Source organism: Callithrix jacchus, chromosome 5, assembly GCF_049354715.1.
Source record: "Callithrix jacchus isolate 240 chromosome 5, calJac240_pri, whole genome shotgun sequence".
NCBI lineage: Eukaryota > Metazoa > Chordata > Mammalia > Primates > Cebidae > Callithrix > Callithrix jacchus.
Genome location: NC_133506.1, coordinates 57,365,324 through 57,387,832, shown reverse-complemented (window position 1 = coordinate 57,387,832; position 22,509 = coordinate 57,365,324). Strand labels below are relative to the sequence as shown.

Below are 22,509 nucleotides of genomic sequence, written 5' to 3'. Positions count from 1 at the left end.
TGCGAGGAAGGAGAAGCAGATGGTCCAGGACTCCTGGCATATGGAAAGCTTACTCAGGGCCTCTGCCCAGCATGCTGGTGTCCATGAGTACTGGTCACCGGGAGCAAGGGGACTGGCTGAGGTGGCATTTGTTCATGTGGCCTTGGCCAGCCCAGCATTGAGTTGGCTCTGTACAGAGCCTGCAGCAGCCACATCTGTCAAGTGGTTTTCTTCCTGAGGGACCCACCTGCAGCGGAATCAGCACAATGCACCCCCTGGCCGAGCTCGGGACCACCTCCCACAAGCCCTGCTGCAGAACCCACAAGGTGGCGGAAAAGGAGTCAGAGGGTCCGGACGGGCTGAGGACCCACAGACTGTTCTGTGTGTGAGGAGTGTGGAGGCCCGTGGAGCCAGGGAGAGGCAGAGGTGCAGGGACGGGGTGCCCGCAGCGGGGGAGCGTGTGACGTGGGACCACAGTTCCGCCACATGTTGCTCCGTGCTCCTAGTAGGAGGCACTGGCCACAGAACCAGGGGCAGGGCTGGGCAGGGGCGGGGGTCACAGCTGCTGGCTCAGGAGAGACGCAGAGTGGGAGGGCGGTGACTGGGTGGCCCAGGCAAGGGGTGTCAAAGGAACTGCTCACAGATGTGACATGGATGTGACCCGGCAAGGCCGGCTGTGGCTGCTGAGCGAGGCCGGAGCTGGCCCTGGAGTGCTGCTTTTCCACCTGGGCTTTGTCTAGAGAAACCCTAACATGAGCAAGCGCCATCCCCAGCACGCAGGGCCCCTTGAGGCCTGCAGCTCGCCTCAACCTTCAGTCTGTGTCCTGTGGCCTTGCCCTCACCTGAGAAGCTGGAAGAGACACGGGTCCCACTGCCTGGACCTTCTCCATTGGTGGGGAGGCCTGCCAGCACATTTGTCTTTTTTGTCGCTTTGTCGGCCAGGCTGAAGTACAGTGGCACTATCACAGCTCACTTTAGCCTCGAATTCCTGTGCTCAGGCAATCCTCCTGCCTCAGCCTCCTGAGTAGCTGGGACTATAGATGTGCCCCACAATGCCTGGCTAATTTTTAAAATTATTTTGTAGAGATGAAGTCTTGCTATCTTGCCCAGGCTGGTCTCAAACTCCTGGGCTCAAGCGATCCACTCGCCTCCCAAAGCACTGGCATCACAGCGTGGGCCTCAGCCTCAGGCCAGCTGTTCTCATCAAGCCCACCAGGTGGTGTGCTCTGGTTTTGTTTTGATACACCCCTAGCTCCATGTGAGCCAGGCCTGCTTGAGTCTGGGCTGCAGGGAGATCCAACGCTTCCCTCCCTGCTGTGGAGTTCCAGCCTCTTTCCCACCTTCCCCACCCTGGGCAGTGGCTGGTGTGAACCCTTTCATTTGCCAGTGGGGTTACTGTTCCTCCAATGCTCAGGGAGAGGAAGGACTTGTGTCCACCAGGTGCTGGCCAGTGTGTGGGCTCTTCCTGTCCAGACTTCAGAGAGCAGGCTGCACCCCTCTTCCCTGAGCCTCCCAGGAGAGTGGCTGGTGCTGCCGCTGCCTCCCCAGTGACGAGCTGATGCTGCAGCTGGCGTCCGACAGTGCTCCCAAGCAAGGGCATGCGTGTCTCACCGCCTCTGGAGGAACCACTGAACTGCACCAGAGTGGAGCAGGTCTCTGAGTCATCACTTGTGGAGTGGACGTCGAGTTGGTTTCCATCACAATCCCACATTTGGTGGGCCAGCCTCAGGGCACTATCTCTGTTTCGCAGACTTGGAGCCAGAAGAGCAGAGTCGGGAACTGCTATCCCGGAGAAGTGGCGCCATCTGTCCAGTTCCAACAGGAAGGGCCTGGCTGCAGGGTACACAGTGTGATTTTGGGAGGTCTGGTCTGTTCCCAGACAAGATGCTCTGGCCAGTGTCATCCTGGGATGCCTGCGGATGCTCCCCTTGTCCCCAGGGGCTGTCTCTTCTCCAGCTTGTCATCAAAACCAGCAACCTTTCGTCCTGAGACCCCAGCAGACCCCCTGCCCACTGTCTGGCCCTCCACTGCACTCTTGAGCTTCATAGGACACCTGGTGCAGAAGGCAAAGCCACCAGGTGCCTGGCAGTCCCTCTGTGAAGCCAGCCCAGTTTCCCGATCACCCGGTGCCAGCTCCTGGACACAGCCAGGTCTGTACCATTAGACACAAGGATCTTGAGGCGCACAGAGCTGAGGTCATCACTGCAGAGAGGGGTGTGGACTCCGGCCGCTTCTGGGCTGTGAGGGAAGGGAGCAGGTATGGACTCCAGCTGTCTTAGAAGACAGCACCAGGCATCAGCGTATTCCCTCGTCACCGTTTCCCCATCACAGCCTAAGGTGAGTGACACCTGTCCTGGCTGCGTCTCCAGCTCTTGGTTTTGAACTCCTGGAACAAGTAGCTCCATCTCAGGGAGATGGCTTGCAGGGGCAGCCGTCTGGACTTGCTTCCCAAGAGGCAGGTGCTGTGGGTGTTTATGGACAGCAAGTTTCTCAGTCACTGAAAGCACCATGTGACAGAGGTGGCATCCTCCTCGGAATGGGCCTGTCTCCGGAAGGGCCACTCTTGCCCCATACTCCATACTGGGGTAGGTATGGAGTATTCTGTGTGAGTGTGTGTGTGACTTGGGCTGGCAGCAGGGAGGGAGGGTACGTGCAGGGAGTGGAGGCTTGGGGACCCAGCCCAGGTTCCTGTCACAGTCAGCCACTTGGGAGATGGTGACCCAGGGAGGTGACAATGCAGCCCCAGTGGTCCAGGAGCCTCCCTGGAAGGAGGTGTGGGCTTGAGCCCCAGCCCCTGCCTTCCATCAGGGTCCAGCTTGCTATGTGGGGAAGTGGGAGGGGAAGCATGGACCTGACCATGTCATTCAATGCCTGAAATCTCATCAGAGGCTCTCATTACTCTCAGGACAAAGCCTATCCTTCTTAGCACAGCTCTGAGGCTCTTCATCATCCATCCACTCATTCATTTATTCCTTCCTTCATTCATTCATCTATTCCTTCCTTCATTCATTCATCGATTCACTCATGTAGCATTGCTCCTGCCTCAGGCAGCCTTCTAGGGTGGCTGTGTGAATGAAGCTCCAGTCCAGTGGTTCTCATGGTCCTGGGGCCCAGCCTCCCTCCCTCCTGAGTCCACACCCCTGGCCTGGCCTCTGGTATATTCCAGACAGGCAAAGCAAGCTGCACGTTCCAGTGGCCTGCTGGCCTCCCTGCCCCTTCTCTCTGCCATGACACCCTCCCTGCTTTGAGTGGATGGTGCCTTTTTCTTCTGTTTTCTGCTCACACCTCCCTTCCCCTGTGAAGCCTGCCTTGGTCTCCCCAAGCATAATGTAAGTCTCCTCCTGGGCAGCTCCCACTGTCACCCTGAGTTTCTCATTTTCGCCACCATGATGTGACTTCCTGCTCACCTCTCATTCCTCTCACCTTTCTGGAGCCTCCTTAAAGGCAGAGGCTACATCTCACTCACATCATTCATTCTGTTCTGTCCCTGGTACCCAGGAAAGCAACTGGAAAACAGGGCTCAGGATACTATGGCGAAGAAATGGTCAGTACAAAGTGAGAGCTGGGAAGCTGATGGATTTTATGAGGACTAACACTTAGGATTTTAGAGATGATCTGTATGAAACTCACAGGGTAGCTGGTAGCAATGATAAATACTAGTCCTTGTTCTTCTCTTAATTATTATGATCACCAACCCCATCATCCTTACTACTACCATCACCACCACCATCACTACCATCACCATCATCATCTTCATCACCATCATTATCATCACTACCATCACCACCACCATTATCACTACCATCACCATCATCACCTTCATCACTACCATCACCATCACCACCTTCATCACCATCATCACCACCATCGCTACCATCACCATCATCACCTTCATCACCATCATTATCATCACTACCATCACCACCACCATTATCACTACCATCACCATCATCACCTTCATCACTACCATCACCATCACCACCTTCATCACCAACACCACCACCATCACTACCATCACCATCATCACCTTCATCACCATCATTATCATCACTACCATCACCACCACCATTATCACTACCATCACCATCATCACCTTCATCACTACCATCACCATCACCACCTTCATCACCATCACCATCACCATCACTACCATCACCATCATCACCTTCATCACCATCACCAACACCATTATCATTACCATCACCATCACCACTTCATCACCATCACCACCACCATTATCACTACCATTATCATCACTACCATCACCACCACCATCACTACCATCACCATCACCATCACCACCATCATTATCACCACCACCACCATCACTACCGTCACCATCACCACCACCATTATCACGACCACTATCGTCATCACCATCATCACCATCACCACTACCATCACCATCATTGTCATCATTACCACCTTTTCTATCATCACCATCATCACTACCATCGTCATCACCTTCATCACCACCACCATTATCATCACTACCAGCACCATCATCATCACCATCACCACCATCATCACGTTCATCACTACCATTATCACCATCATCATCATCACCATTATCATCACCATCAGCACCATCATCATCATCACCATCACCATCATCACCATCACCACTATCATCAACACTACCATTACCATCATCATCACCACCATTTCTATCATCACCACCTTCATCACTACCATTATCATCATCACCACCATTATCATCACAATCATCATTGCCACCACCTCCACCTTTATAACCATTATCCCAATGGAGGAACATACTGTTCTACTGATATTTAAGAAACCAAGAAAACTCTGACAAACATTACAACAGAGGGAACTGCTTCAAGAGTGACTCAGGAATTAGGCCAGTTTAACATTCTTCCTACATGGTCAGGGGAGGAAGAGTGCACAGTTACATTTGAGAACATCCTAAAATGCCCACAGTGCATGGCACGATGAGCCTGGTGGCAGGTCCAAGGGCAGAAGGCAGGACCCTCTGTGGGCCTCTGTGGTCATGCACTCTGCAGTCCTGCTGGCCTGGCTCAGAGCTTCTTCTTGGCCCTAGGTGCTTTGGGGGAGCATCATGGAGCCTATGCCCAGTCCAAGGATGTGCTGTTGTAGCAGAAGCTGTGGGTGCCCACTCATGTCATCAATTCAGGGCGCATCTGCCAACTTCCAACCAGCACCTGTGACTTTTTGCCAGGGGCCTTTCTTTTCCTGTTAGGCTGCCTTTGCTGCCCACTTGACAGGCTAATGCTGAGGGATTGATGTCCTTGGGAGCAGCCTCCAGCCAAAGACCAAGGGACTTGGTGTATGAGCACCCCAGACCCTCACCACAGTGGTGGAGGTGGGAAAATGATGGGTCCAGGGCTGCCCTAGCGGGATGCCCAGCTGCCCAGAGGTGGGTGTCTTGACGGGTTGGGGGCTGCCCTAGCAGGATGTCCAGCTGCCCAGAGGTGGGTGTCTTGATGGGTCCGGGGCTGCCCTAGTGGGATGCCCAGCTGCCCAGAGGTGGGTGTCTTGACGGGTTGGGGGCTGCCCTAGCAGGATGTCCAGCTGCCCAGAGGTGGGTGTCTTGATGGGTCCGGGGCTGCCCTAGTGGGATGTCCAGCTGCCCAGAGGTGGGTGTCTTGACGGGTCTGGGGCTGCCCTAGCGGGATGCCCAGCTCCCCAAAGGCAGATGTCTTGATAATGCACCACTTACTGGCCTGCCTCCCTTTCCTCAGTTCACCTCCTTGCCCCACCCAGTGTCTCCTCCACCTCTCAAAGAAGTACTCACATCAGAATGCTCCCAGAGATCCAAGCTTCGACACCTTCTGAGCTGCCAGGGCGAGAGGGATTTATTGATTTCAGGCTCATTCTTACTGGGAGCCTGAGAACAACTGCCCAGGGAGCAGCCTGACCTCTGGGGCCACGCTGTGGGTCCCAGAGCGATGTTTCTCGATGTCTCTTATTTTCCCTCCAGCCCCCAGGGCCTTCTTTAAGTTTTTCTTTCCCAGTTGCCTCTTCCAGCCATGAAATCTGTTTATGTGCCTTTGGAGGGCCACCATGCATTATAATATCTAAGCTTTTTTTTTGTTTTTGTCACTAAGAACTAATGTTTCTCCCCTTAGGGGTGAAGTTGCTCCCATTAAGATTGTGTCATCTGGGCCAGGCGCAGTGGCTCACACCTGTAATCCCAGCAATTTGTGAGGCCAAAGAGGGGAGATCACTTGAGTCCAGGAGTTTGAGATCAGCCTGACCAACATGGCAAAACCCCCATCTCTACTACAACATACAAAAAATTAGTTGGGCATAGTGGGCTCTGCCTGTAATCCCAGTTACTCCAGAGGCTGAGGCAGGAGAATCACTGGAGCCTGGGAGGGGGAGGTTGCAGTGAGCCGAAATCGTGCCACTGCACTCCAGCCTGGGCAGCAGAGAGAGACTCCATCTAAACACACACACACACACGCACGCATGCGCGCGCACACACACACACACACACACACACACACTTTGCATCATCTAAAGATATTCTGATTTATTTTGACGTACATTTTTTCAGGTGGAAGAAGAGACAACAGAATAAAGACCCTGGGTGAGGCGTTAATGGCATTATTTGATTTCCTGCTTTCCTGCAGCATCCTGGAGAGCTGAATGCAGAGCCTGGGAACCAGTGCAGCAGACTTAACTCCTGTACGCCCGCAGCTGTGTCTCAGAAGAGGCCCTTGGGCTGGGGCAGGAAGCCTCTTTGGTAATGAGAGGTGAGGAGGGAGTGGGAAGAGGCGGATGTGCAGGAGGGGCTTGTGCATGACATCCACACAGCACCCCTATGTGGGCACCTCCTGAGCAACAGGGATGCTGGGTGCTGTCACCTCACCATCAGAGAGGGCTGAAAACCCAGGAGCCAGCCCCAATGGCTCCATTTCCTCCACCTGCTTCTCCCTAAGTTCTCTGGGTCCTTCCCTGCAGGCCACCTGGGCTGCCCACTTTCCCCTCCTCACCTCCACACCTCTACTATCTTAGCCTATGGCCCCCATATCTCTCCCCTGGCCAACTCCCTGGGGCTCTGGGGCAGCTCTTGTCTTAATCTTCCAGTCCCACTAGGCAGCCAAAGGCATCCTGGGGATGACAGATGGACAATCAGATGGCTTCTTGCAGGCTTCTCCTGGCATTGGAGCTACACCCAACCTCCTACTGGCTGGAGGCCCTGGGGCCTGCTCCTGCCCACCCCCAGGCCTCTCCCTCCCTTTTTCTTGCTCATATTCTCACAGCACAGACCTTTCCCTTCCTTGGGTGTGCCCAGTTCAATCCTACCCCAGGGCCTTTGCACTCGCTGGTCTCTGCCTGACCTGTGCACAGCCAGCTCCTTGCCATGCAGGCCCAGTTTAGCTGCTGGCTCCCTGGAGATGCCTTGGCTGGCAGATCCCATCTACAGCCCTGGCCCCTGTCCCCACCCACCCCTCCCTGCCCATCCCATCCCTGTCATCACTCTCCCTGTGGTTCCTTCCATGTTCCGACAATTTCCTCTCCTCTCGTCTGTTCTCACCTTCACTGCCTGTCTCCACTAGCAATGTGTAGTGCTTCAGGACAGGGACCTTGACTGAGTGGCCCCTGAGGACCTCAACGTCGGCCACAGAGCTGATCGCAATACACGTCTCGTCTGTGACCGGGTGAATCACTGTTTTCATCTGGCCTAAGATGGACTCTCCTATAAAAACCTAACATTTCCTCTAAGGAGAAATCTGGGTAAACACACTTCTTTTTCTAAACCCACATGTTGTTGCTGATGATTTAGGAAAGTAATCAAGAAGACTACTCTGGCCCTAAAGTCCTCCTCAGGGATAGGATTCAGCATCTAGTCAGAAAGCTTGTGTTGTGTTCACAGTTAAGCCAAATAGAATGGCTTTTCCCCAAACCCCTGGAAGAACTTTCCACCACTGCCAAAAACTTATTACCTTTATCCTCGACAGGCAGTTTTCAAATGTTGAAATAGTTTTAAGGACAGCAACTAATGATGTAATCTTTTTGTCTGTTCGTTTTTCCTTTACTTGAAAGGCCTTAAGTGCTTTGAAAAAGTAGCTGGAATTGGGTGCTGTGGTTATGCCAGAGTTCTGACTTAGGGGCCTGCTGCTGTCAGGAGCAGTGAGATGGTCTGAGGGTGAGAGTGCTGAAATGGCCAAATGGACCAATGGATGGATAGATGGGTAGGTGGATGGAGGATGTGCAGATGGATGAATGGATGGATAGAGAGACAAATGGATGGATAAAGAGATAAATGGATGGAGATATGAATGGATGGAGAGATGAATGGATGGATAGAGAGATGAATAGATGGAGAGAGAGATGCATGGATGAATAGAGAGATGAATGGATGGATAGAGAGATGAATGGATGGATAAATGGATGGATAGAGAGATGCATGGATAGATAGATAAATGGATGTATAGAGAGATGAATGCATGAATAGAGAGATGAATGCATGAGTAGATGAATGAATGGATGGATGTGTAGATGAATGAATGGATACAGAGATGAATGGATGGATGGTGAATAGGTGGATAAATAAATAAATGAATGGAAAGGTGAATGGATAGGTGGAGAGATGAATGGATGGATGGTGGGTGGGTGGATGGATAGGTGGATGAATGAATGAATGGATAGAGAGATGAAGGAAATATGCATAAATGGATGAATAGAGAGATGAATGGATGGGTGGAGATGATAAATGGATAAAGAGACAAATGGATGGATAGAAGGATGAATAGATAGATGAAGAGATGAATAGATGGATGGTGGGTGGGTGGATGAATGGGTAGATGGATGACCAGAAAGATGAATGGATGGGTGGAGAGATGAATGGGTGAATAGAGAGACAAATGGATGGATGAAGAGATGAATGGAGGGATTGTGGATAGATGTGTGGATGAATGAATGGATGGATAGAGAGATGGATGGATGGGTGGATGGTTGGGTGGTTGGATGGGTGGATGGATGGGTGGATGGTTGGGTGGATGGATGGGTGGATGGTTGGATGGATGGATGGGTGGATGGGTGGGTGGATGGATGGGTGGATGATGAGTGGGTAGATGGGTGGGTGAGTGGATGAGTAGAAAGAAGGATGAATAGATGAATGGATGGGTAGGTGGAAGTATAGATAGATGGATGAACAGATAGGTGGGTGTCTGGATGGAATGGTGGATGAACACTAACTGATTATAATAGATTGTGGATATACTGTTCACACCCTGTCATCCTTTATTGACCAATTTCAGACTGAACACAGTAAATCGTGTCAACCCTGCCCAAATCTACACCTTGAATTTGCAACATGGATTAGCTTCAGATTACATTATTTTTCATAGAAACCTAAATCTTCACTTAGCTACTTATTTATAGACAGAGTCTTTAGGCCTGGGCTGTCCCAAATTGATCCCAAAGGACAGCCATATAACCTCTTTCCCTTCTCCACCACTTCTACCTCCCAGAGGCTGTGGTGAGTGGGAAACACTGTGTTTGCAGCCCCTGCCTGACTCTGGCCCTGTATGTCGGCTTGCTGGGCTGAGGCACTGGTGTGCTCCGGGTAAGGCAGTTCACGCATACAGCGATACAGGGAATGATTTTCTGCTGGAAACGCAGAGCACATCAACAATTTCCTCTCTTCCCTGATTTGCTTTATGAGTATAGAAAGTTCCTGCAGCTACTAGATTAGATAAGATCCTCCTGGCTTTATCCTCTGAGGAGAGCCCACATCATGCAGGCAGGGTGCGGCTGCTGGCTACTTCTATCCTGGGGGGGTGCCAGCCCAGGGCCCCCCCCTTTTCTGACATGCAGCTTAGCTGAATGCTTAATTTTGCTTTTCAGAAACGGACACTAAGGCTCCACAGCTTTTCTTGTTTTAATCAGCCTACATTTTGGGAAAATGAAATCAGCTTCTCAGCTTCAATAAGCATTACAGCTCATGAGGCCTCAAACCCCAAATCAAATGTAACTCCACGGAAAACCACTCTGATGGGGCCGTACATAGCACAGGTGCTGAAGCATCTGTGGGCTGTCTCGGGCCTCTACGGGGAAAGCCAGCGCCATCAAGAGAGCCTTGGGGCCTTTTCCCCTGGGCAGTAGCAGGGAGGTCCCCAGCCCTGGCGCCTGACCAGCCCACACCTGTGTCAGACGAGACTTTCTGCCCGACCAAAACAGAGCCCCACACAACCCGGGCCAGCTTGATGCTGGGGCCCCAGGGACAAAGTCTCTTTCTGGGGCATGATTTTAAAGCCACATGTTGAAGACAGAAGGCTATTTCAGCAGCACTCAGGAAGCGGAAGCTGCCGCAGCGTTTTCTGCTGTCTTCTGTGGCTAAGGGACAGTTCGGTTTCCAAGATGCATTCCCCTCTTGCGCATTCACTTCTCATTGGCTTTGCTTTTGGGCCTCATCTCCCATGCCCTTGTTTCTCTGAGCTGAAGTCAGGCCTTTGCACAGAGAGCTCCGGGGCTATGGCTTTTCCTCCTCAGGTTTCTAATATTCTGAGAAAGGAGTCTTCAGAATATTAGAAATGTCTGCTGTTAGAAATTAACAGGAAACACAAAATGGTCAGGCCTCCTGCAGGACTGCTGTCAGCAGGAACACACTGCTGGGGTGGGAGCCCAGGAGGATTGTCTCCTCTGTCAGCTCCAGAGAACACCTGCTGTTGGCAGGTGGTGGGTGGGTGGATGGATGGGTGGATGGTTGGTGGATGGATGGATGCAACTTCATTTTCAAGGACCGCCCCCAGGTGGGTCCCGGGTTTACTGTGTGGAGCTGCCCTGCAGAGGTGCTAGAGCCATCAGCACTTGTTCTCCTGGGACCCAGAGGCCCATAAGTGACACGGTGAGTTGGTCTCTCCTCACTCATTCTCCAGCTCCCTCCTTCCCTCCCTCACTCATTCACACCTCTGCTGGGCTGTGGGGCGCTCTCCCAGGTGACTTGTCTGGGCCTTTGAGTGGGGACATGTTCAATGCCTGGAGCACACCTGTCCCCACATCTCCCCCATGAGATGAGGATGTGCTAGGAGGTAGGAGCAGCCTGTGTCACCGAGATATGCCAAGCAGACCCACTGAGTCTGGGGAGGGCCCTGCAGCATGACCCAGCGCTCTCTGGCCTGTACCTGCCGTAAATGGTCTACAAGCTTTCTAAGAAATGGAAATAAAATCCAAACACCTTACAGGGGCCCCACAGTTCAAGCCCCACCCACCTGTGCTCTGTTCACACCCTGGTGCCCGGCTCAGTGCCTTCCGAGCCAGGAAGGTGTTGGGGCGATGTCCATAGGCATTTGCTTATTCAGAGAAGCTCAATGCAGTCTCGTGTGAGGGCACGACTCAAATGCCTACAGGGCCCAGACAGACCGTCCGTGATGAGGCAAGCAGAGTGGGAGACATCAGGGGGTAGTGGGGACTGTGGCCAGCCGGGGCTAAGATTGCATGTGAGGGATGCTGCTCCTCAGCTCTGTCCTGCCTCCTGCAGGGGCCATGGGTCTGGTGACATCAGCTGTCCTGACTGTACCAGGATATCATTTTGCATGTGGCTTTTCTCTTTAGATAATTTTAAATAGACATTTCAGATGACATCTCTTGAGTAAGAGGTTGGGAACTAATTCACATTTCTTAAAACCTCTGCATGTGTATAGCTAAAGACATCCTTGAGTGGACTGGGGTTTGGTTGCTGGTCCCACACACAGGAGAGACCTGGGCTGGTTCAGAGAGAGTTGGGTGGGGCACAGAAACCTTCACACCTGAGCTTCCGGTCTGTACATGGGCATAATCACAGTTCCTCCTCTCACTGCACCCTGGATGGGCACGCTCTGCTGTTCTCGGCTCTCAGGGGTGATGGGGCAGGCACTGGCTTGGGCAGGACTCCCTCTTTCCCTTCCAAGCTTAGAGAGAGGGAGGAACCCAAGGGTCTTGCAAGTCCCGGGGCAGCTGCTCCCCAAATTTGTGTGTGTTTTGAGACAGGATCTCCCTCTGTCACCCAGGCTGGAGTGCAGTGGCACAATCACAGCTCATTGCATCCTTGACCTCCTGGGTTCAAGCAATCCTCCTGCCTCAGCCTCCCTAGTAGCGGAGACCACAGGCGTGCACCACCGTGCTAGCTAATTTTTGGGCTGCTCCAAAATCTTGAATTTCAGTGGTACATAAACTCAACAAAGAAAAAAAGGATTTATTGGGATTTCCAACTGTTTTATTGGGTGGGACATTAAAACAACACCCCCAGCCTCCTCATTGCTCGGCTGGAGGGTTGTGAAGCTGCCTCCCACTGCTGCCCTTGCTCCTGCTCTGCCTGGCCCCTCACGGAAGTCAGAGGAATCTTGGCAAATCAGTTTACGCCATACCACACCACCCTTGGGTTTCAGAGTAAACCACCAAGTCCCTCCCATGGCCACATGCCCCTGAGTGACATGGCCCTGACACTCTCTCAGTTCATTCATCTCACCCTCTCCCTGACCATTTCTATTCAGTCACTCTGACCTCCTGGCTCTTCCTCTAAGACTCTGAGCATTTGCATTTACTGTTCCATCTGCCTAGAGCACTCATCCCCTTGACATCCCCATGGTTCTTTCCACCACTGCATTGAGTCCTCTCAGAAGTGACTTTCTGGGCCACCTTATCTGAAATGGAACTTCAATGCCACCCCACATTCTCTGGTCCCCAGACTGTAACTAATGGTTACTTATCCCTGACTTTGAACATAAACTCCACAAGGGCTGGACTGTTTCATCTGTTCCCTGTTGTAGCCTCTGTACCCAGAACAGCATACTGGGAGGTTGATATGGTCTGGCTGCAGCTCCACCCAAATCTCATCTTGAATCGTAGTTCCCGTAATCCCCATGTGTCATGGGAGGGGCCTGGTGGGATATAACTGAATCACGGGGGCAGCTACTGCCATGCTGTTCTTGTGATAGTGAATTATCCTGAGATCTGCTGGTTTTATACGGGGCTATCCCCTCCTTCGATCTGACTGCTCATTCCTGCCATCGTGTGAAGAAGGATGTGTTTGCTTCTCCTTCTACCGCGATTGTAAGTTTCCTGAGGCCTCCCCAGCCATGAACCATGAGTCATGAGTCAATTAAACCTCTTTCTGTTACAAATTACCCAGTCTCAGGTATGTCTTTACTAGCCGCATGAGAACAGACTAATACAGGGGTGCTTGACATGGAAAAGCTTAGTGAAGGCACGAATGGATGGATGGAGGGATAGATGGCTAGGTGGTTGGAGGGATGGATGGATGGATAGATAGACAGATGATGGATGGATAGATAACTACAGCCTGCTGTCATCATCTTCATCATCATTATCATCATCATCATTTCATGCAAAGACAATTTTGCCTTCTGAAGTATGAAGACCACAGCTGAAGAATGAAGGACACCCCTTTCCAAGCAAGGGCTGTTGCCAGCATGCCCCAACGTACTCAAGCACACTGTCCTTCTTTAAACTTGTCCTCAGAACAGCCGCATCCTACAGTGGCCCTGGGAGCCCATTCATTAGCACCTGGACAACATCTGGTTAGCCATCCTGGAGCTGGCCCGGCAGACATAGGGCTCCAGGACCACAGCCGAACTCTGGGAGTCCATTTGCAGAAGGTACCTGAGCTCTTGTCCTAAATACCCAGCGACACAGGGTGCTCCAGCAATTCAATAACAAAATGAAATCACTGAATATTCCATCAATGATGGAAATCTGAAATATTAATATATTCTAACTGAATATTCTCCAATAAATTATTTGAGCATTTGCAGCAATCTGATTTTACTTTCATTTCTTAAGGAAATTTCAGTTGCATAAATATAGCCATTAAAGCAATTCAAGAAAGGGAACATTTTCTGCCTGGATGAGGGGGCAGAAAACACAAAGGGTCTGCCCGTTCCTTTCACGTGAGCTATTAAACCACACAACCCAGGGCAGCTGAGTCCAAAATGGCTGCTTTCTTCATGTCCTTCTGGCTTCTGCAGGGACAATGTGAATTTCCCGTGGGTCTCAGGATGGTGTCTGGTGGCCAGGTGACTCACAGGCTGCAGCGGGGTGAAGGCATTTGTCGTGGGTCTAGGTCTTCAGAACCACTTAGGAGGACAGTCATGAGGGTGGTGCACAATGTACCTGACACTCGTTGCCTGGGGCCAGGAAGGAGGTGGGCCCTGGAGTGTAGAAGATGGACAAATTAAAGTGCCATGCTGTCTTGCTGTGGAAGGAGATGATGTGTGAACCAGAGGTCGAACTTTCTCAAGGGGCCCTGTGTCCCCACAGGGCTGAGCCGAAGACCCCAGGGCCTCTTGTTGAAGCACTCTTGGAGCAGGTCCTCCCATCCTGGATGTGGATTCTGTGTGTGTATGGTGAAGCAGAGGGGGCATTTCCACAGTCCGCTTGGGGAGAAAACCCAAACTCAGTCTGGCTCCTGAGATACCTGCTGCCCCTGGTTTCTTCCCAGAGACCTTCAGTCTAAAGGTTCCTTTGTGGGAAGGAAACCTACCTCATTTTCCACTCACTCACAAGCTTCCTGGCTCTGAAGACTTAAAGATCACTAGCACAGGTAGGAGCTGGAGCATCAGGGACTTCTGCCCTCCAAGAAAGTGGCTAAGTTGGCATCAAACCTCTCTCCAGGTGGCTCCTTGAAAAGGAGGTGTACTCAACTTTAGAAGGCCCTGCCCACCTGGGTGGGGGCTCTGCACACGTGGGTAGGGGCTCTGCACACGTGGGTAGGGGCTCTGTCCTCCTGGGTGAGAGCTCTGCCCACCTGGGTGGGGGCTCTGCACACGTGGGTAGGGGCTCTGTCCTCCTGGGTGAGAGCCCTGCCCACCTGGGTGGGGGCTCTGCACACGTGGGTAGGGGCTCTGTCCTCCTGGGTGAGAGCTCTGCCCACCTCGGTGGGGGCTCTGCACACGTGGGTAGGGGCTCTGTCCTCCTGGGTGAGAGCTCTGCATACCTGGGTGAGGGCTCTGCACACCTGGATGTGGACCCTGTCCACCTGGGTGAGGGCTCTGCACACTGGGCTGAGGATTATGTTCATCTGGGTGAGAGCTCTGCAAACCTGGGTGAGGCTCCTGCACACCTCGATGGGGGCCCTGTCCACCTGGGTGAGGGCTCTGCACACCTGGGTGGGGCTTTGCACAGCTCGATGGGGGCCTTGTCCACCTGGGTGAGGGCTCTGCACACCTGAGTAGGGGCTTTGCACAGCTCCATGGGGGCTCTGTCCTCCTGGGTGAGAGCTCTGCACACCTGGGTGAGGCTCCTGCACACCTGGGTGGGGTGTGTAGCATCCACCAGACAATACTACCTGACAGGCAGTGCATAGTCTAGGGGTCACAAACCACAGCCCACGGGCCAAATCCAGCTCCTGCCTGTAGCAGGTCAGCATTCACTCCTCCAACAGCAATTCACTGAGGGATTCTCTAGGCCAGGCTGCACTCTTGGTGGCTGGGACACGGACAGGGCAAGATCAGGGAGCACAGCAGGAAGAAGCTGATGACAGGCAAAGCTGAGCTGCCACAGGTGTGACCCTCCCCATGAGGAAACGCCACTGGGGGTGAGACGGTGAGGCACGACCGGGGAGTGGACCAAGGTTGCATGTGAATAGGGTGGGGGTCCTATCATGGCAGAGAAGCCATCGGAGGAGAGACCCAATGAGCTGGTGAGCCCTAGTGCCAGGTGCGGGGCAGATGGCCAGGGAGAAGCATCCTGACGGGATCTTTGGGCAGCAGGAGCAAGCCCCCTGTGCCCAAGCCTCGGCCACAGCTTTGACCTCAAGTGAGCTTGGGGAGCTGCAGACGGCCTGCAGCAGAGCAGTGGCCAGCAGAGCTCAGGTGTAAAAGGCCCCTCTGCTCCAGGGGTAGGATGGCGAGCTGGAGGCCAGGAAGGAGGAGACCAGGGTCCAGCCTGCACCCATCCATAGGCAGGAAGGGGATGGGAGGTGGGAAATTCGCACCATGCAGAGCCTGCACGAAGACTGCACACTTATGTCTGACGGGGCCCCAGGAGCATAGGACATCAGAGAGAAATGTCCTAAGGAACTGGGCTGACGTTTCTCTCTTGGATTGAAGAAAAGGAAGGGAGGGAGGCCCTGATGTCACTTTAATGTTTTGATCTAGAAAACGTGCATATTAAGGAAGGGTTGTGGGCAAAAATCATGGAATTTGCCGTTGGAGACTAGTTTGTACCGTTGGCCCTAAAACTGCACGTTAGCATCTTCAGTAAGGGGTCGGGTGATGAATTTGGAAGAAGCCTTCAGAATCATTCATGTGTTGCATTTGTTTTCATAGATGGGCACATCCAAAACTCATTTATTTGTGCTAATAAACTGGACAATCTGGTGACTAAGAGTTTTAATTTATGCATAAAGAAATTCTTTTTTGTTTTTTTGAGGCAAGGTCTCACTCTGTTACCCAGACTGGAGTACAGAGGCGTGATCTCAGCTCATTGCAACCTCCGTCTCCAGGATTTAAGCGATTCTTGTGCCTCAGCCTCTTGAGTAGCTGGGACTACAGCCATGCACCACCATGCCCGGCAAATTTTTGTATTTTCAGTAGAGACAAAGTTTTGCCATGTTGCCCAGGCTGGTCTTGAACTCCTGGTCTCAAGTGATATGTCCACCTCAGCCTCCAAAGGTGCTGGGATTACAGGCGTGAGGCACTGCACCCAGTCTTAAAGAAATTCATTTTTATTAACTTTACTAATGACAATACTTATCTCGACTTCACAAGCATCACAGTTACCTAGAGTTGATACTGGGCCGCTTAACCAGAAATGTCAGAAAATTGAAGCAGCCTCGTTCCACTGACCCCGATTGCCCTTTGTCCAACTGGTCGTATTTACTACAGCAGCATACAGTATAATCTTCCTGATACAGTGCTGTGCTTTTGCTTTAAATAGTCAGCTTTTTAAAGAAATTAGAGGAAAAATGATAATCTTTTATATCAGCCCATGAGCTTCTCTCTTCCTGAGCTCTCCATCCCTTCCTGGAGGTGTGGATTCCCAACTGGCATCATTGGTTTCTGGCCTAAGGGTTAAGGCCTTGCTGCTAATTCCAGTGTCTGGGTGATCTCAGGGTTCTTTTCTCTGGGAAGTTTTTTTCTTGATTGTGGATCCCATTTTCTCTCTTTTTGACGTGTCTAATAATATTCGTATGTATGCTGATCACTGTGAATGAGACCTTGTAGGACCCTGGTTGTGTTATCTTTCTCTGGGGTGTTTATTTTTATTACAGCAGGGGGTTCACTTGGCTGGACTCAGATCTCAATGCGTTTCCCCTGGAACCTCTGCCTGGTTCCTCCAGTCTGCTGTCTGTTCATTTCACTGGGTCCTTCGGTGCCTCCCTGTGCACCACAGTTCTGCGGTGGCCAAGGATTCAGGCAGAGCTTACACACATATTTGGGAATCTCTATCTGTGGCTGTGTATTTTCTGGAATGTATCCCCTCACATTGCAGCTGCTTTGTCAATACTAAACTCCACCTTACAACTCCTGTGAGCAGTGTGACTGTGGCTCCCTGCGTGAGATCTACTCGCCCTTAGATGCAAGGATTGGGATGACTAGGATGGTGCCCTAGGGGGAAGCCACCTGCACGCAGGCCTTACCCAGTGCTGTTTTCTCCTTTGAGGGTGGAGTCCCCCCAGATCCTGCCTACTATCCACCTCTCCCAAGTAACTTCAATAACTTCAAAGAGCTTAAACAGTTTCCCCTAGAGTTTATAGTTATTATTGATAGGGGTGTAAGAGTGAAGTAAAGCTCCCACCATTACCAAAACTCCTTCCGATTTGTTGTTGCCAGGTACGGTATCCCTACCATAACAATCTTCCTAATGACCATGAAGGGCTGACTAGCAGAGGTGGGCACAAGCGCTGCACCTGCCGTCCTCACTTAACGAGCGATTGGTGACACTGGCGCTGTCTCCAGTGCTGTGTTTGGCAGAAGCTTTAGGTTTAGTGGGGGACACAAACAATAATTACTGACAAACAGTGTCAAAAGCTTGGCCACAGTAGCAGGCAAAGCGGGTGCCCTGGCACCCCATGGGAAGTCCTCTGATGGTTCCTGAAAAGCGGGGAGTTCTCAGAGCTGGTAGGAAGTAGTGGGTTGAGGGGGGTGTCAGGTGCACCAGGAAAACCTTCCAGGCTGAGGGAAGAGCTTGTGCATGGGACTTCAGGTGACCAAGGCTACAAGCCAGTCTGGAAGCTATAAGGCATCCAGCATGGCTGGAGCTTGCGGTGCTAAGGCGTGGTGTGATCTCATGAAATCTGCAGGGTGAGGCAAGGATTCAGACCATCTCCTAAGGACAGTGGGGACCACACAGCCACATCTGTGCTTTGGAAAGGCCGCCTTGCTTCCATGAGACAATGAATGACTATCATGTCCATCATTCATGCCCGCATGGATGCTGTAGAGTATCAGAACGTGATTAGGACTCAGTGCTAATTATGCCGCTAAGTTACCCAGCAAACATTCTGTAAAGACAACGCGGGGCTCTACCACACGTGCTCACACATCCAATCTACTTTTTTTTTTTTTTAGATCGAGTCTCGCTCTGTCACCAGGCTGGAGTGCAGTGGCAGGATCTCGGCTCACTACAACCTCCACCTCCTGGGTTCAAGCAATTCTCCTGACTCAGTCTCCTGAGTAGCTGGGACTACAGGCACCCACCACCACACCTAGCTAATTTTTTTTTTTTTTTGGTATTTTTAGTAGAGACAGGGTTTCACCAGGTTGGTCAGGCTGGTCTCAATCTCTTGACCTCATGATCTGCTCGCCTCAACCTCCCAAAGTGCTGGGATTACAGGCGTGAGCCACCGTACCTGGCCCCAATCAACTTTTACGGGGCCCCTGCCACGGGCCAGAGAGGGTCTCCAGTGCCTCAGCTGTACATCTCAGGATGCAGACCTGGCTCCGGGCATCACCCATTTGCTCCAGTAGCCCTGAGTAGTGTGGGGCAGGCATGCACCCTTTCACCTCCACGTTCCCAAAGACCCAGCCCATCTCTGTTTACAGAGAATGGCATAAGTATTTGTGACTGGATGTGAAGCAGCAGGGCGTATGTGCACCAACGGGAACCCAGTGTATCCAGAAGACTTGAAGGACATGTCCCACTTCTGTCCGCTCCAGCTGATTTGAGTTGTCGGGTGCTGGGGCAATGCTTTGTGAGCCACCTGTGGCTGTGCGCCATGACCGTGCTTCTCTGAAAATGGGCTCCTGCTTGTCTCCTCCAGGGGCCCACCTCTCAGGCTCTGCGACTGTCCTCGAGGGCCTTGTGTTGACAGCTCTTTTCCAGGCTTTGCTCTCTGGCAGGAGCCCTGAAGACTGGTTTGCATGACTTCTTGTCTTCTAAAATATCGACTTCAAAGTCAAAGGATTTGCACCCGAGAGCACCACATTCCTCCTCATCACCTGGAGCCGACTCCTACAGTGCCCCGGACCACCTTGCCAGGCAGCACACTGTGAATCTGTATCAGACTCAGCCAAGCAATAGACTCTTTTCTTAAATGTTTCCCTTTATCCTCACTCTGAATCTCGCCTGCAGTCAAACCTACTGCGTGCCGGCCAACAGGTGGCTTTTAAAACCCTTCACAAACGTGCCTGTGCAGGGGCTACCTCTATAGCAGCCGGGGCCAAGCTGTGAATTTCACGCAGAATGTGGATTGCTTGGTGGTTCCTGAAGGCCACGAAGAACTCTAAATCTCCTCTCCCCTGAATCCCCAGTGCATGCATGCTGCTTGGCACCCGACTGAGTGCCCAAACTGTCCAGTCCAGAGCCAGTTCAGGACCAGGGAGGGCATCCTGCTAACCTTTAAATGATGCCCCTCCTGCCATTTTCCCTAGTTCCCCAGGGTACATAAGGAAGAGTCCCAATCTGACTTCCTGGAAAATCAATTCAGTGACGGTGAGCAGCTTCCTCCCTCCTCTGCCTGAAAAGAAGGGACAGCCTGGGGTTCCAAGTGGTCCTTTTGCCATGTGGCTACACCTCCACACTCACCGCTCACTTTAGACTGCAGTCTGGTTCCAGTGGCAGAGCCACCAGGCATGGTTCCCCGCTTTGCCGTGGACACCCCTGGCTCTACAGCCTGTCATTAGAGCCATCCCTCTGTTTTTCGGGGCTTTCCTCTCTACAAGTATGTTCCCTATTTCCCCCTGCATGGTGCCACTAGTGCTCAGGAAGAGACGTGATATTCCTTCCAAGGAAAAAGCCTATAATTAACAGATGTTTTGGGGGAAGAATATTCTGCCTCCTCCTCTCCTGCTCGTTTTTCATTTAACATGTTTTATCAGAATGAAATGCCTTAATGAGCACAGAATTGCAGCTGATCCCAGCTGAACCTCAAAGCGCTCTGTGCTCAGCCTGCCACCCCCGACATCAGGCTGCATTCACCACGTCTCTTCCAGGAGCCGCCTCCCCTCCAACGCTGCCAGGAAGCTCATCAGCTTCCTATATATGGAAACAGGGACAGGAAAGCACCTCCAAAACCACTGCCTGTGCTAGATAAGAAGTTAATGGAAGACACAGGGGAGGGTGGAGAAAGGGAGGTGGCAAACAAAAATGTGACTGTGTAGGAGTATGTGTGTGTGAAGCAGGGTGGTGCAGGCATGTGTGTGTATGTGTGCCTGTGTGCGCACGGGCATGCGTGTGTGTGCGTGTGTGCCTGTGTGTACATGCGTGTGTGCATGCGTGTGTGCGCGTGTGTATGTGCATGCATGCGGGTGTGTGTGCATGCTTGTGTGTGCACGGGCATGTATGTGTGCATGCATGTGTGTGCCTGTGTGTGCGTGCATGCGTGTGTGCCTGTGTGTGCATGCGTGTGTGTGTGCATGCCTGTGTGTGTGTGTGTGTGTGTGTGTGCTTGTGTGTGTGTGTGTGTGCATGCACAGAGTCTTATGTAATGACTTGGAGTCCATTTGGAAAACAAATCCATGGAAGCCATAATGGAAATTCCATTTTCCATTCACTAAGGTCTGTCCTCCCTTGGCATCAAGCTCAGTCTGGATGCTCTCCCCTCTTCTGTCAGATGGAAGCTGCAGGGGATGCCCTTGTGTGAGCCACATCGATACCTGGAGGACTCTGAGAGCCAGGACAGCCAATGCTAACGTTTCTGCTAAATTCCAGCAGTTGCGCCATTTTCCAGGGTGAGCTGATGGGCGCCCAGCACAACAGTCACCACTGAGATCACGTCTATCACTCATTCACTCAACAAATCTAGTGCCCACTGTGAGCCAAGGGCTGTTTACAACACGAGGGATACAGGAAAGATCCTTGCCTTCAGGAAGCCTCCTCTTAGAGTAGTAAGCCGGTAAATAAATCATGATAATTCAGCTGCATAACACCAAGCACTATGGCGAACTAGAGCAGGGCAGACCCTGTTGGTGAATTACATGTGAACTGCTCGCTGAGGGCTCTGGTGGTGGTGCGGGCGGGCTCCTTGGGACAGTGGGGTCATCAGGGAGGAAATGACACAGGCTGATCTCATCTTTAGAAACTGCTTTGGCAGAGACCAGCCATTCACCAGACATATTTCCTGCTCCTTCAGGAAGTGGACTTGTTGCCAGTGCCCCTTGCAATTAGACATGGCCATGTGACTGGGCTTTGGGCATCAGGAGATGTGGGCCTGGGAAGCTCCCCTAAGTATGGGGTTCCAACCCTTGGTGGCTTCCCTCAAGCCCTGAACTGCATTTTACAGCAAGCAAAATCTCCAACCTGGACTGGCCCCTCAAGGAGTGTGGGCAGCCCAGGAAAGCTGAGCCCTTGATGGGGAGGATGCAGCAGAGGCTGAAGCGCTGAGGTGGGAGGGCCGGCTCTGGGCAGAGAAGGCAGGTGATGTATTTGCAACCAAGTCACCTCGGCTGGGTGTGCCACACACTGCATTCACTCACATCAGAGTTTCTGCTCTAAACAACTGGCCATTTTGGCTGCTCCCTGGCAGGGTGCCCTGGTGGCTGAGGTTAGGGAGACAAAGACTGGGGGGACCCTGCCTGGTGGCTGCTTTCCTCTGCCCATCTATGCATTCCAAATGCACATCCCAGCCTTCGGTGTTGAAAGGAATGAGAAACAAACCAGGCTAATCAGCATGAAGAATGAGAATGTCCCCTCTGCGTACTCTGGGGACCCTCATTTCCAAAGAGTGGGGTGAGGCTTTTCTACAGTGGGTGGGAATTATTTAATGGATTTCTCGCCATCCTTTTATCAAATTATTGCTCAGATTGGGCTGCAATTTTCTTCAAAGGGAAGCAGAAATTACTGGTTGATGGCCTTGATTACAGAAACACAAATTTGTAAAATAAATTCTTTCTGCGGTAAAAGTAGTCTAGGGTGGCCTTGAGCGCTCAGGGACACCACAAACTCACGGATGACCCACGGCGCAGCCCACTTTGGCCTCAGCGCAATGATCATTGTGGCAGACACGCCACCATCCCATCATCCACGATCTTAGTCACACATGGAAATAAATATGAGCAATCAGACCAAAGAAAGGGGTCAGAGGTCAAAGGCCATGATCCACACCCCTGCTCGCTGCTTCCAGAGCAGCCATTCGAAAGTAACCAAGACAGAAAT

General features: G+C 52.0%; 1 protein-coding gene across 2 annotated transcripts in view; it reads right to left on the bottom strand.

The window, feature by feature from the left end:
* CDH4 (cadherin 4) overlaps nt 1-22,509 on the bottom strand; it is a 667,678-nt gene that overhangs the window by 141,591 nt on the left and 503,578 nt on the right. The gene's annotated exons all lie outside the window — the stretch shown is intronic.